Raw genomic sequence first — 15,260 nt, 5'->3', positions numbered from 1 at the left:
CCAGCCAGCAGAGCTGGCTGGGGAATTCTGGGAGTTGAAGTCCACACATCTTCCAGCGGCCCAGGTTGAGAAACACTGACTTAAAAGCCCATTACATAGGAGTGCCTGGCAGGGTGTGACACATCTGGGTCACAGGCCACAAGTTTGACAGCCCTGGTTTACAGAATGCTTAAATTTAATTTAATTTTAATTTAATTTGTTTGTCTTCTATACCGCCCAATCCCGTAGGACTCAGGCCGGCTTACAACAATAAAAAGCAATACAGCAGTACAATAGTAAAAGGAAGTCAAATATTAACGATGGTTATAAAACCCCAATTATAAACCCCACTAAAATAACCCCGTATAAAAACCCTGAATCGAATCTAACAACATACATATCAGTCAGGCATAATTCGGGCATGTCAGATTTTAAGGTTTACGGCCCTCAGGCTTGTCGGCAAAACCAGGTCTTAACGGCTTTTCGAAAGGCCAGTAGAGTGAGAGTAGTGCGAACATTGGGGGGGAGTTGGTTCCATAGAGCTGGGGCAGCAACAGAAAAGGTCCTCCCCCACGGTCCCACCAACCTACATTGTTTAGTTGACAGGACCCGGAGAAGGCCGATTCTGTGCGATCTAATGGGTCTCTAAGAGGTATGTGGCAGGACAGCCCACTTGAAGTGTTCCTTCTTTGCTCATTCAGCATCAAGCCAGCCTTTATTTATCTTCCCCAATCCTATTTTATAATATGTTGTTGGTTGGTTGGTTGGTTGGTTGGTTGGTTGGTGGTAGTGGTTGTTGTTGTTATTATTATTATTATTATTTATTGGTCTCTTCAGCCTTGAAAGACAGTGTTTAAGGGGTGACTTGATCGAAGTGTATAAAATCATGCATGGGATAGAAAAGGTGGATAGAGAAAAATTCTTTTCTCTATCACACAATACTAGGACAAGGGGGCACTCCCTAAAGCTGAGAGGTAAGAAAGCAAGGACAAATAAAGGGAAATATTTCTTCAGCCAGAGGGTCGTTGGTTTATGGAATTCAATTCCAGAAGAGGTCATGACAACTGTCAGCCTTGATAGCTTCAAGGCAGGATTAGACAGATTCATGGATGCCAAGTGTATCGGTGGTTATTGAAACGGATGTCCATGTGCCGCTTCTATGTTGGTTGAGGCAGGCAGGATTCCCTTGAGTACCATTTGTTGGGGGTCAGGGGAAAGGGAGGGTTTTGCCTTCTCTTTCTACTCAAGATCCCCATGTACAATTGGTGGGCCATTGTGTGACACAGAATGCTGGACTCAATGGGTTTTGGCCTGATTCAGCATGGCTCTTCTTATGTTCTTATGTTCTTATTAGACTTGTATGCCACCCTTCTCCTACTGTACTGTATGAAGTACAGTAACTTCATGATCTTGAAAGCTAGTGTATTTTGTGCCTTCTTAATTGACTTATTAAAGATATCCTTCCCCCCCCCCCTTTGCTACTGTCCATCATGGAATCCTGTGGGAACCCTTCCCCCCCCCCTTTGCTACTGTCCATCATGGAATCCTGTGGGAACCAAATTCTCACATCAATTTAAAGAGTTATCAGCCTCCCCCCCCCCCCACTTAATTACACTCATCCAACATACCAGTTATTTCATCACTGAAGTACAACATTTGAATCCAGTTTTTATGTTTATTGCTATAAAACATAAGAGATGGAGCTCCTCTGCAGCTCTTGTAAGTCTATTGGATAGGAGCGGAGGATGGATGGGAGTAGTCACTTTCCATTGTCCTTGTGGTGAATGCAGAATAACGAGCAGCTGTGAGAAAAAGCTGTATGTACATTAAGATCCATTTCCATGTCTCCAGTGAGTGTGATTATCCCTCCAAGTGAATCACTTAGCAGGTAGTACTTGCTATTACCAATTTCATCTGTCATTCCGTTGCCTACTCTTAGTGGTCTGAGATTCTCCTTCCAGTCTTCTACATCTCTTCTGAGTCTAAATGTTTTGAATTTTTTTTAAAAAAAAATCTTACAAATTTGTTGCATTTGTGAGTAATTGATTGATGTGTTGCAAAAGCAGGTACTAGCCCCACATCTCCTACCTTGCCGTCTTTTAACCAAGTCATTTTTCCACTAGGGCAGAGCTATTTGTCGTGCACAATTCAGATAATGGGAACTGTATTGGCTATCTTAAACTGTAGTTAAGTGAAAAAGAGAAGGCCATGAAATCACAGTATCCCTTGCCAAACCACTTTCCTACATAGAAGAGCAGAAGAGTTCTGCTTACCTTAAATTCTGTTATGATATGAGGGTTGGTATCTGTATTAAGTGCAGCCAAGTTGCACCAGTTGATTGACTTTCTAGACTGGGAGTATAAGATATACATCAAGAAATATAATTTAGTTACATTACTGATTAGTACTGTGCCAATCAGAAACTAATTGTTAATTTGGGGATTAGCTCAAAGCAGGAACATACGATCCTGAAATCCTTTGGTCTGCTTCTCTCTCTTAACCAGACCTGGGCAAGGGGGGGACCGGGGGCTGTATCCGGCCCGCCCACTATCTGTGATTTTGCAATGGAGCGACCCTTTTTCCTTTTAACGACTAAGGCCAGGCTGCTTGACCAATGGCCGGGATTCAGATGGGAGACGGGAAACTTAGGTGCCGGTTTCTCTCCTTCTTTAACTCCGCTCAGCCGCTCCATTCATCTCCTTTCGCTCCCTCCTCCTCCATCTCCTCAGCAACATCTATCGGCCTCCTCCCTCCTTTTCCCCTCCCGCGGTCTCCTCCCTGCCGGCTCAGTTTTGCTCTTCCACTTCCAAGCTATAACTCTCAGTCGCCGCCACCGCCGCTTCTGCTGGTGCCACCGCCAGCTCCGGAAAATGCTTGAACGCAGCGGCTTCTACAAGCAGGATTTGAATAAAACGGTGTGGGAAGTTCCCCAGCGCTACCAGCACTTGACCCCAGTGGGCTCAGGGGCTTACGGCTCCGTGTGGTAGGTGCAGGGGGGGGTGGATGGGTGGGGGAGGAAGCAGCGGGGCAGGTTCCGGGATGCGCTTTCAGGCATCTCTATCTGGGGCAGGGAGGGAGGAGGATTCCTAAGTGAAGGCTTAGACTCTAATTAATTTCCAAAATTGTTTAACATACTGTTTGTTTATGAAAAGATAGCATTTGTATACTATATACAGTAGTGGGTAGAACTGAGTTAATTATATTAGTCCGGCCCTCTAAAATCATCCCAATTTCTCATGTGGGCCCATGGCAAAATTAATTTCCCACCATTGCTCTTAACTATAAAGAAATCTTTCATGTATGCTGACATTTAGTTTTGCGTTATTTATGCTTTTGAATCAGTGTTAACTTCTAGCAACTGTTGGACAAGTACCTACTGTTTTCTTGGCAATGTTGTTGTGATTCCCCATTGCCTGGTTTCTAAGACTCAGGGTGACTGGCCCAAAGTTACCCAACTGGCTTCGTGCCTGAGGTAGAACTATAATTCACAATCTCTAAATTTCTAGTCTGCGATCTTAATCCCTACACCAAGATGGCTCTCGCAGTGATATTAATGTATAGATGATGTATCTGACAATGCTGCTGGGTGGGATTAGTATCCATTTAATTTGCATTGCCCATGCTCAGTAATGTAGACTGGTGAGCCATTGCAATAGTCATTGTAATTTTTTGGTGGTTTGATTAAGACAATACCTTGTGAGGTGAGCTGGACTGAGAGAGAATGATTGCTAACTGGGTGACCTTGGGCCAGTCACTTTCTCTTAGGCCAGATTCCCTCACAAGGTGGTTGTTGTGGGAAAATAGGAAGAAGAAAAAGTGTTGGGTTGGATGGGTTTGTTGCCTTGCATTAGTTGTAAAAATAATAAAGGTAAATAAAAATAAATAACTATTGTCTTGAGTGAGCTCTTTATAGTATTCAACTTCAGATATTACAAGTCTACGGAGTCTACGGAGAGGGGCGGCATACAAATCTAATAAATAAACGAACGAACGAATGAATAAATAAATAAATAAATAAACAAACAAACAGGTTTATAGTGTGGACAAATTTGTTTTAGGTTTGTAGTTTACTTTGAAGCTACCCTTTAAAAGTAGAAGAATCATTAAAAAATTACTTGATAAAATTGGATAAATGAAAAGAATATGTAGAATTCTGTATCTTTATCTACACAGTATACGAATCTTGGATATTACAGTTTGGGGAATACAATAGTGTGGTAGAGTACAAAGATAAACATTTTACAGCTTTGGGGTGTGTATGAACATTCAGCGGCTTCAGTCAATTTTGCGGGTAATTGTAATAAATAAGTTTGAAGTCATTAGATGGTTTCTGTGAGCTTTCTAGAAGCTGTGTTTTTTTTTTGTTTCCTTTAGTAGCTAGCCAATAATATATTTGAAGAAGAAAACGATTTTGTCATTTTTATGACTCATTTCAATTAACAGCTGATTATTTCTGCTTCAAAATTGTATGTCACACACAACAGAACATTTTTCTTGAGTGAATAAAAAGCAAAGCAGTGTACTAAATCACTGAGGTTGGATGCTAGATAGTAGGTATTATTTACTTGCACACTATTAAAAATAAAAACTAGTTTGGTTAAAGGAAGTTTATATTTCAAGTTGTGAATTCCCCCCCCCCGCCGTACACACACACACACACACCGGTACATGCATAAATGGTGACTGATAAACCCATTTCTGTGGCAAAGCTTAAATGAGAAATTTCCTTCTGAAATTAAACAATGGTTTGGGTAGCAATTTAATGATTTTGGTAGCAAGTTTTTACATGCAACTTATGGTATCATACAATAATGTCTTTGTTGTACGTTCTTCTCCAAAATGCAGGATATGTATATCATATAGATTCCGCATTGTTCATAACAAAACTTGTTAAGAAAAAGAAACCACCATCATTGAAAACATTGATTATAGGAACAAGTACATATCAATTCCAGTCTGTTTTGATAACTAGACATTGTTCCTTTGGGTTGGATGTTAGAGGAGAATTATCACAAGCCCATAAACAAAATCATTTAGTAATTTTTTGGTTGGCATTCAGATTACATTGCTAAAATAGGAAAATAATTAGAAAAGCATTTTAAGACCATCAGCTAGCATATATAATTCTTTTCTATTTCCAGTTAAATAGTCTTAACTTTTAGTTTATCTTGAGCATTGTCAGGGACCATCTGAACATTCCTTTCCAGATAGATACAAATCTTTGTAGAACACACCATAATTAAGATCACATTGTCTATGTTGTCTGAACATTTATTCTCAAACATAAGTAACAATGGTGCATACCAAATACAGTGGTACCTCTACTTAAGAACGCCTCTACTTAAGAACTTTTCTAGATAAGAACCGGGTGTTCAAGATTATTTTGCCTCTACTTAAGAACCATTTTCTACTTAACAACCCGAGCCCGGAAAAATTTCACAGGAAATATGAGAGTGGCACGAAGGCCCGGCCAGTTTCCTGCCATTCCCCCTTTAATCCCAGCCATATTGGGCTTTTCTGGACTGCCAGAGGAGCTTTTTGGTGGCGTTTAAGGAGGCTTTGGCAGCCCAGAGTGAACAGAGCGTTTTCCTTTCTCTGGGCCCTTGGAGAGGGAATAAACCTCTTTGCTGTGGTGACTCCCTCACACTGCCTCCCATACACCCAGTGTGAGGTTGTCTCTTGGAGCACTTCGCCCCAGCCAGATCAACTTGGCTTCAGCCAGACTGAGGAGTCACCACAGTGAAGGAAAGGCGCTGGCTACAATGTGAGCGAGCGAGAGGAGAGGGGGGAGCTCTTCAGCATGGGAAGGAAAAGGTAGCAGGAGCAGCAGCCTGTGTACGGGAGGCAGTGTATGGGAGGTTGCCTTGCGCTGGGTGTATGGAAGGCGCATGCTTCTCCTCAATGCCTCAGAGTCCCTCTTTGGTTTTTTTAAGCCTTAAAGTTTTGGATTTTTTTTATTCCTCTCACCTCACCTTCTTCCCACCCAAATTCCGAGCTTTTATTTCTTTCCTAATGGGTTTGCACATATTATTTGCTTTTACATTGATTCCTATGGGAAAAATTGCTTCTACTTAAGAACTTTTCTACTTAAGAACCTGGTCGCAGAACGAATTAAATACTTAAGTAGAGGCACCACTGCATATGTATTTTGTGTTAGGTGTGAAAGTCGTACATTGAGATCTTACTGCTTTTCCTGGGTAGTATTAGAAGGCAGGATCCTAATTCTTGCATATTCGCTGTATAAAGTTATTTAAAAAGGAAACGCAACAGTTGAGACGTGTATGTCTTTTGTACATCATCGTGTCATTGTTTGACTATCAGCGCTAAAACAAGGATACCAGAGCAAAGATAAGATGTGAGGAGCAGCTCTGAGGCTTCAGTTAAATGAAGAGTTAATGAGCAAACATTAGCGCGATGCACACAATAGATCCTATTAATGTGATGGGAAATCAGTTTTTTCCAGGTTAAATATAACCTGGAGGATCAGCAAAGAGTGTGCTTCTGTTTAGATTTCTGTTTGTATCTTTCTGTGTCAACTCTTAACAATTCTTTTTCTCCTTTATTTATACTGCACTCAAGTTTCTTTTGTACAAAAGATTTGCAGGTGCAAATATGTCCTGCCTTCATTAACTTCCCCTCCCCTTTTAAATTTATGTGATTTCAATTTTCCTTCCCTGTACTGTTAATTAGGGGATCCTCTAATCAGTACCATTATCACAGTGGTATTCATGTTTAGGAAAGCTGCTAAACAAATGCTTGCAAAATTGCTAAATGGCTAATTAATGTCTGTTAATTAAGAAAATTGCTCATGGTAACAAACCGTGCCATTGCTGGCAGCAGCTAGAAGGCGAACACTTGTTGAAATTACTAACAGGGCAGGTATAGAACATCTGTTCTCCTGCTCTTCCTGAAGTGTGTGTGTGGCTGTTTCTCTCCTGATGTACTTACGAATCGTATTTGCTTTCCAGATCAATTACAGTTTTGTTTTTATTTGAAAGAACAAACAAACAAACAAAAATTAAAACAAGCAACATATGTACCTCCCAGCCTGAATTTGGATATTCAAATTTCAGACCTCACTCTAGAAAAGAAGTTCAAATCTTCGGAAGTGGATAATGTGTTTAATCTAACCAGTCTGGACTTGTAGTATTACTGAGCTTAAAACCATAAAAACATGTTTTTCCTTCCTGCCAAGGAAATGTTTTCCCAATACATAGCCCAAAAAGTTTATTTGGATCACCAAATCGTTAATCAAAGTGAGGGAACATAAGTAGCAATCTCAGAAAGGCTGTGCTGTAGTTTTGCATAGAGATATGCAAGCCAGTCCATTCATAAAAAGATAATAATAATAATAATAATAATAATAATAATAATAATAACAACAACAATAACAGCAACAGCAACAACAATAATATCATCATGAACTGATCTCTGTATGGAACAACTTTTGGGAGTAGATTTATTATTTACTTACTTACTTACTTACTTACTTACTTACTTACTTACTTACTTACTTACTTACTTACTTACTTATTTGACTTATATGCTGCCTCTGTCCGTGGACTCAGGGCGGCTTACAACATTTCAATAAAAATACAATATATAAAACACTTCTAAATCTAATTAATAGAAATAATTAATTTAAAATATTGTCTTAAAAAGTGAAACATTTAAAAATCCAACATTCAAATACATGCTACAACATTAATCTATACCTGAGCAGAAAAGTGAATGTTTCAAGTGTTTTGCTCTGTTCAAGTGAAGAAAAAAAGTTGCAAGAATCTGTGGAGATTTTCAATCATCCAGGAGACCTACAAGGTCCCTTCCAATTATATTAATGTGTTAGCACCAGATCATGGTTATTCCAAAGCTGTTTTTTCCAAAAAGCATCTGGACTTCCTTGTCGTCCCCCTCTTGGAAAAGTTTCACTTCTCATCAAAGAATTGAAGAAGCTTCTCGGACGAAACATTTTCAAAGGGGAAAAAAACAAAGTCCGATTGCATTTTGGAAAAAGCGCCTTTTGGGACAAGAAAAGGAGTTGCTTTGTTCCGGATAGAGAGTTGGGTTGAGCGGGGTGGAAGACAATGGCAAAAAAGTCAAGAACATTGGTCATTAATGGGGACGGAGGCAGTCCTGAGATGTTTGAGGCAGGGAAGGGTTATTATATGCCATGTTGGGAACAGCCAAAATGAGAAAGAGGACAGTGCAGATCAAGCTTTTTCTTACTTGCTCCATCTGGATTTTGTTTTATCTAATACTCAAAACAACCAAAGCCATTCCATGCTTCCTTTTTGCTAAAGCATGCCCTGACTCAGTGGGCTTGTTCTCGATCGAAACAAATATTTTACCCATTTGTTGGCCCTCTCTATTTTGAATATAGAGACATATTTTAAAACGCCTCTGTTCATTTGCTGCTGTTGCTACTGATTTCTAGATTGGAAGTACTCTGAAGCAGAAGAAATACATTTAAACACACTCTCTCTCTCTCTGTTTTTTTCCCTTCCCCCTATGAGCTGCGTGGCAGGTGAAAATAAAATGCTAATTTACTATGACAGGATTGTGAGTGAGCAAATTGTTTTGCGCATTCCTCAAATATTTAAACAAATGCATTTACCGGTGATCCAATATTGAGAAAAATATCGAGACTTGCATCAGTAGATATTCTTTTCAGAGAGAAAAGCCGCGTGGTCCAATTCTCCGTACTGAAGGAGCGGGTCCAGCAGTCACATGGGTTGCTCATGTCCAATCCGGTGGAACTGAGCCTAGTGTTAAAAAAGCTTGCCGGATCCGCCCCTTCTCCAGAATTCGCTCAGTTCGCATATCCTGCGGTTGTATTGTGATAGCTCGTTCAACATTCTAACACCTTCCCTTCGATCTTTCCCTTCAAAAGTAGTAAGATTTATTTGTTCTTATTTATTTACTTGCACTAATAGCGCCAGCCGTTTGTGGCTCGGCTTTTTTTCTTGGGAGAAGTTGCGGTTTCGTTTTCCCCCGGCTGTCTTGCCGTGTACGATCCCCGCTGCCGCTTGTGGATTCTTTTAATCCTTTGGCCTGGAGGTCTTGGTGCAAGTATTGATTCATTGCTAAATTATTGTATTATTCATAAAGGGCTTAATAAATACCTCCTGCGGAGTGAGACGCTTGTTCTAGTCTCCTGGACTTAGTCGATCGCTTCCCCTTTAAGAAATTCCATTACGGAGCGATTTTTCGGCGCGAAGGCCTTCGCGCCCTTTTTAAAATTAGGTCTCTCGTGTTGGCCTCCTGCCAGCCGCGTAGGCCTCAGTCCACCGCGTGGATCCCGGAGTGGGCTTTGGGACGCTCAGGCTTAATTCTCCACCGGCTAAGCCTCCAACCAGAGTGCCTTGGTTACTTTAATTAAAGTTTAGGGAGGCTGGCCACGCTGTATTTGGGGGCACGAACTCTGGGTTTGCCCAGATTGTCCTCAAGTCTCAGCAGCTCCGAGGCCTCGGAGCAGGATCCATTCCTCTTGGGAAGCCTTTGAAATTCTTCTCCCTAATTATTTAGTTATTTGGCTCAGCCTGGTCTTCTGCTAATTGTCAGACTATGGCTACCTTTCCCAAGAGAGGCACAACTAAAGGTCCCAGAGAGGCCAGGCCTACAGGCGATGAGATTACCAGTATCCCCCAGGCCTCGACCTCCTCTTCTTCAGGGGCCCGCCCCTCGACCAAGGTCACCAGGGCTGAGAAGAGAAGGGACCTAGCCCTACAAAGAATCCATGATAAATCAGCAAAGCGTTTGAAAGTACAGGCCCAAGTACTCAGTAGTCAAGACCCCCCAGAGGCTTCTAGTCTGCCTCCTTCTGGGGTCCCTGTGTTATCTCTGGATGAGCCAAACCTAGACAGACCCCAACCTAACCTATGGGGAATAGGTCCAGAGGAACCAGATATTATTGAAGATTCCCCCCAGCCAGGATCCTCCCAGGCCTTCAGGGATTCTTCTGCCATTCCTGCTGATATTTCTAGTTTACCTCCTGAATTCCAATCTATTTTTTCTGTGTTGTCCAAGGCCATTGATGCTAAACTCTCTACCATCAATGAGCTTCCCTTACCTCCTCCACCTCCTCGTCCCTCCCGCCCCTTGGGTTCTTCCCCAGCGGTTAGAGCTCCTATTCAGGATGATTCAGATTCCTCTCAGGACGAATATGAGGATATGGAGGAGGATGAGGATCCTTTTCAAGGCCTCTCAGATGATGAGGAATCCCAAATAAAGGTGCCTTCTCCAATTACTATTTTTCCTTCTCAATTGTTCAAATCTCTCCTCCTCAAAGCTAGAATTTCTACGGGATTGGCGGCTCAGGAGAAACAGGCCTCCACATCCACTGACCCCCCGGAGGAGAACTTACCTTACTTCACAGAGGAACAGGAGGATAACGAGGTAATTCCTATGCCTAAATTGTTTAAAGATGCCTTACTTAAGCAGTGGGATTTCCCAGCCTCTGGGCTTAATCCCTCAACCAAGGATAGAAAATTGTACAAACTTTCCTCTTCCTATGAGGAGCTCCTATCTTTTCCAAAACCGGATGAACCGGTCAAGATCCTTCACTCGGCGGCTGCTGTGCCAGGCGAAGCAGAGGAAGTCCTCCGCCCAGAGGACAAGCGGATTGAACAAATGCTCAAAAGAGGATTCACCGCAGATTCCTGGGCCATTAAAAGTTCTGCAGCGGCTTCCTTTTTCTCCAGAGCCATGCTTCTCTGGCTTCGCCAACTTCAACAGCATATTCCTCCCGATGACTTGAGAGGTCAACAAGACTTCAACAAGGTCTTTGCAGCTGCTCAGTACGTGGCTGATGCCACTTTACAATCTACTAGATTTTCTGCTAAGTCTATTGCAGCTTCTACAACGGCAAGAAGACTCCTATGGATTCGCCCTTGGCAAGCGGGAGTACGCCAGAAGTGGCAGTTATCCCTGGGACCCTTAAAGCGCGACCTTCTTTTCGGTGATCTTCTGGATCCACTCCTCACGGAAACCACGGACAAGAAGAAAGTTTTGGGTCCAACCACCAAAAAGGCTACCAAAACGCAGTCCTTTCGTCGCCCAGGGCGTCAGCAAGACCAAGCGGCTTCCTATCAGAGATCTCCAGGTCAGTATTCCCCCCGTTTTCGTTCCCAAGGTAGGAACTCCAGGGGCAGAGGGTTTCGCTTCCAAAGGGGAGCGTCCTCTAACAGGGCTTCAAAGAAACCTAGATGGTAATTTTTCCTCAATTCCCATAGGTGGTCGCCTGGCCCATTTCGCCTCTAATTGGCGTCTCACCTCCAAGGACCCCTGGGTCATTGACACTGTTCAAACAGGCCTTCTTTTAGAATTTATCTCTCCCCCCCCGAAACGTTTCATTTCCTGCCCTTCTCCCAGGTCCTCCTCAGATTGTAACCGTATGGAGGAGGCCATTTCCCACTTATTGTCCATCAGAGCCATCCAACCGGTTCCTCCCGGTCAGAAGGGTCTAGGTTTTTACTCCATCCTATTTATGGTTCCAAAATCCTCCGGAGGTTGGAGAGCTATTTTGGATTTAAAGAAGCTGAACCTATTCATCAAATATAGGAAGTTTAAGATGCACTCCTTATCATCTATTTTGGCCGCCATCCACACGGGAGATTTCATGGTCTCTTTAGACCTTACTGAGGCTTACCTCCACATTCCTATAGCCAAATGCCACAGAAAATTTTTGCGTTTCTCCTTTCGAGGCAGGCATTTCCAGTATAGGGCGATGCCATTTGGCCTTTCCTCGGCCCCTCGGGTTTTTACAAAGCTCTTGGGGTCCCTGGCGGCCTATATCCGGGCGTCTCCCATTCACATTTTATGTTATCTTGATGATATTTTGATTCATGGGAACTCCCTAGAGAAAGTGAAAACAGACCTTTCTGTCACCATGTCAGTCCTTCAGGACCATGGATTTTCCATCAACTTTGATAAAAGTCATCTCCAACCTTCCTCATCCATTTTACACCTGGGATCCATTATTAATTCAGAATCCTCCCAGGTCTTTCTCTCTCCCGAGAGAAAATTCAGTATAGGGGAGTTAATTTCTTGCATTCTATCTAAACCTTCAGTATCCATAGTATCCCTGTCTTCCCTTTTGGGAAAGATGGTGTCATGCATAGGCATCATTCCCTGGGCTCGCCTTCATGCTAGGGAACTACAGTGGCTCCTATTACCCTTTCAGAGATCGGGGCACAGCAACTCAAATCGTCGCATTGTCATCCCTCCAATGGTTCGCAGATCCTTCAAGTGGTGGAAGTCTCCGGCCATGGACAAAGGATCCCCGTTCAGGTGCCCGGATCAATTTGTCATCACCACAGATGCCAGTCTATCGGGATGGGGCGCCCACGCCCAGGGGATGATAGCCCAGGGCACGTGGTCCCCGGAGGAAGCTTCCAAGCCAATCAATTGGCTAGAGTTAAGAGCCGTTTCCCTGGCTCTGAAGCATTTCTCTCCTCGCATTCCCAACCGGCACGTTCTCATTCTCACCGACAACATTGCCACAAAAAGCCATATCTGCAGACAGGGGGGCACGAGATCCAAAGCCCTCATGAGGGAGGCCCTCAAGTTAGGCCTTTGGGCGGAAAAACATCTTCGGTCGCTCCTAGCCGACCACATCTCGGGGAGCCTCAACGTCCAGGCAGATTGGCTATCTCGAGCAACGATAGACCCAGGAGAGTGGAACCTCCATCAGGACCTGTTCCATCAAATCAGCCTCAGATTCGGCCTACCAGTCCTGGATCTCTTCGCGACCAATGCGAACGCCCAACTCCCTCGCTTCTTTTCCAGATTTCCATCCCCGGGAGCGGAAGCAATCAATGCCCTCCGGAGCCCATGGCCTCCAGGCCTACTCTACGCATTCCCTCCAATTCCAATTCTCCCGGATGTGATTCACAAGGTCCTCACCGAGAGGGCCCGAGTAATCTTAATCGCCCCTCATTGGCCCCGCCGGCCCTGGTTCGCGGATCTCCAACAGTTGTCCGTCCAGGACCCTTGGCGACTCCCCGTTTCGGGGGATATGCTGCGGCAGGGGGCCTCATTCCATCCAGACCCGGAGTGGTTCCACCTCACCGCCTGGCTGTTATCAGGAGAGACTTAGAACTGCGTGGTCAGGACCCCGATACAGTGGAGGTCATTTTAAAGGCCAGAAGGGGTTCGACCAATCGAATCTACGACCACACGTGGTCCAAGTTTCACCAGTGGTGTCTACAGGAAGGCCTTTCTCCCCTGTGCATTCCCATACACAGAATCATTTCCTTCCTTATGCAAGGTTTCCATAAAGGGACTTTCCACCAGCACCCTCCGGCGTCATCTGGCGGCAATTTCCTCTGTCCTAGGGGGCCCCCGCAGACAGCCTCTCCGATCCTTCCCAGAGGTTCAGGAATTCCTCAAGGGCATAGCCAACCTTAGACCTTCCAAGGTCCACAGGTATCCATCCTGGGATTTGCCACGGGTTCTCCACTCCCTCACGCAGGCACCATACGAACCCCTAAAATCGGCATCCCTCAGATACCTATCCTTTAAAGTAGCATTTCTGGTAGCTATTACCTCTGCCCGATGCATTTCGGAGCTGGCTGCCCTCTCAATCAGACAGGACCTTTGTCAATTCCATCAGGACAAGGTAGTCTTGCGACTGGACCCCACCTTCTTACCCAAGGTCAGTTCCATGTTCCACAGAACTCAGGATATTGTCCTACCTTCCTTCTGCCTCCAACGAGACCATCCCTTGGCAATTAGATGGCACACCCTGGATCTCATTAGAGCGCTGAGAATCTATATCCAACGCACAGGACCCTTTCGGAGGTCAGAAGCACTTTTTATAGCCTATCACCCCAGAGTCATGGGTGCCAAAGTGTCTTCAACAGTGATAGGCCGTTGGATCAGAGGGACTATATCTAAGGCCTATGAGTCGGCCTCCCTCTCAGTTCCAAGGAACATCACAGCGCATTCCACCAGGAGCGCAGCCACTTCGGCCGCTTGGGCAACTCAAGCCCCGTTGGAGGAGGTCTGCAAAGCAGCCACTTGGGCCTCGCCAAATTCCTTCATCAGGCACTACAAGATTGATTCATACGCTTCAGCGGACGCTGCCTTCGGCAGAAGGGTACTCCAATCCGTTATCTCTCACGATAGCAATCTAATCCCACCCTAGGGACCATCTATTGGGTATGTCCCATGTGACTGCTGGACCCGCTCCTTCAGTACGGAGAATAGGCGTTGATTGCTTACCTGAACGCCTCTTCTCGTACGGTGAGCGGGTACAGCAGTCACTTCCCGCCCTTGTATGTGTCTTCTTTACCTTCCTATAACCTTCTTCCTCTAACAATGAGAGTTGAACACTACAGAGCTTCACAGCTGAGCCTAGTCTATGGATTCGCGAATTCTGGGGAAGGGGCGGATCCGGCAAGCTTTTTTAACACTAGGCTCAGTTCCACCGGATTGGACATGAGCAACCCATGTGACTGCTGTACCCGCTCACCGTACGAGAAGAGGCGTTCAGGTAAGCAATCAACGCCTATTCTGCATCACGATTCATACCATCAATTTGCTACATATTGAGCTTACACGAAATATCTGATTAACATAGCCTGGGAAAAACATGCTTTTATGCAGGAAGATACCAGGACAGATTTGGTAGACAAGCTGTATTTCTGTGATGCCATGTGTGCCGTTTTTAAGTGAGTCTAGACGAGGATTCCCTTTAAATATTCATTTAAAGTATTTGGAAGATACCATATTAATTGAGATCACAGTTTGTATTTAGTAAGGTATGGCGATAAAAATGTTTGCTCACCAATTATGTGTTGCTTCACATGGTGTGTATTTTAAGTTATCCATGAACAGTGGAACATCAAGTGACAAGGCGACAGAATATTCATTAATGGTTTCTAATCCAAATATTGCAATTACTAAAGAAACCCATTCTCTCCATTACTCAGAATCCTAAGAGAAATGGCTAAATAATAAGGTTCACTTGTTTTTTGCTATCAGATGTCAGCATTACTAGAAGAATTTCAGTAGTATTTTCAAGAATGATGCGAATGAAGAATTACGGGGATCAAAACTGAATTATGGTCCAAATCTCTTCCCTTTTTCCCCTTTTCCTTCTGAAGTCCTTAGCAGTTCTTCTTCAATTAGTAAAACATACCCTGTTTCCCCCAAAATAAGACATCCACTGATAATAAGCCCAATTGGGATTTTGAGGGCATGGCAATAAGACTGAGGGCTTATTTCAGGGTTCAAAAAATATCAGACAGGATGGGTAGAAACACGGTAGAAATAATCTA

General features: G+C 43.9%; 1 protein-coding gene across 5 annotated transcripts in view; it reads left to right on the top strand.

Moving 5' to 3' along the window:
* The window catches only part of SSBP3 (single stranded DNA binding protein 3), a 286,231-nt gene that overhangs the window by 238,184 nt on the left and 32,787 nt on the right, over nt 1-15,260 (top strand). The window lies entirely within an intron of this gene.

The sequence above is a fragment of the Erythrolamprus reginae genome, chromosome 3 (genome assembly GCF_031021105.1).
Source record: "Erythrolamprus reginae isolate rEryReg1 chromosome 3, rEryReg1.hap1, whole genome shotgun sequence".
Lineage (NCBI taxonomy): Eukaryota > Metazoa > Chordata > Lepidosauria > Squamata > Dipsadidae > Erythrolamprus > Erythrolamprus reginae.
This window is presented reverse-complemented; position numbering and strand designations above follow the sequence as displayed.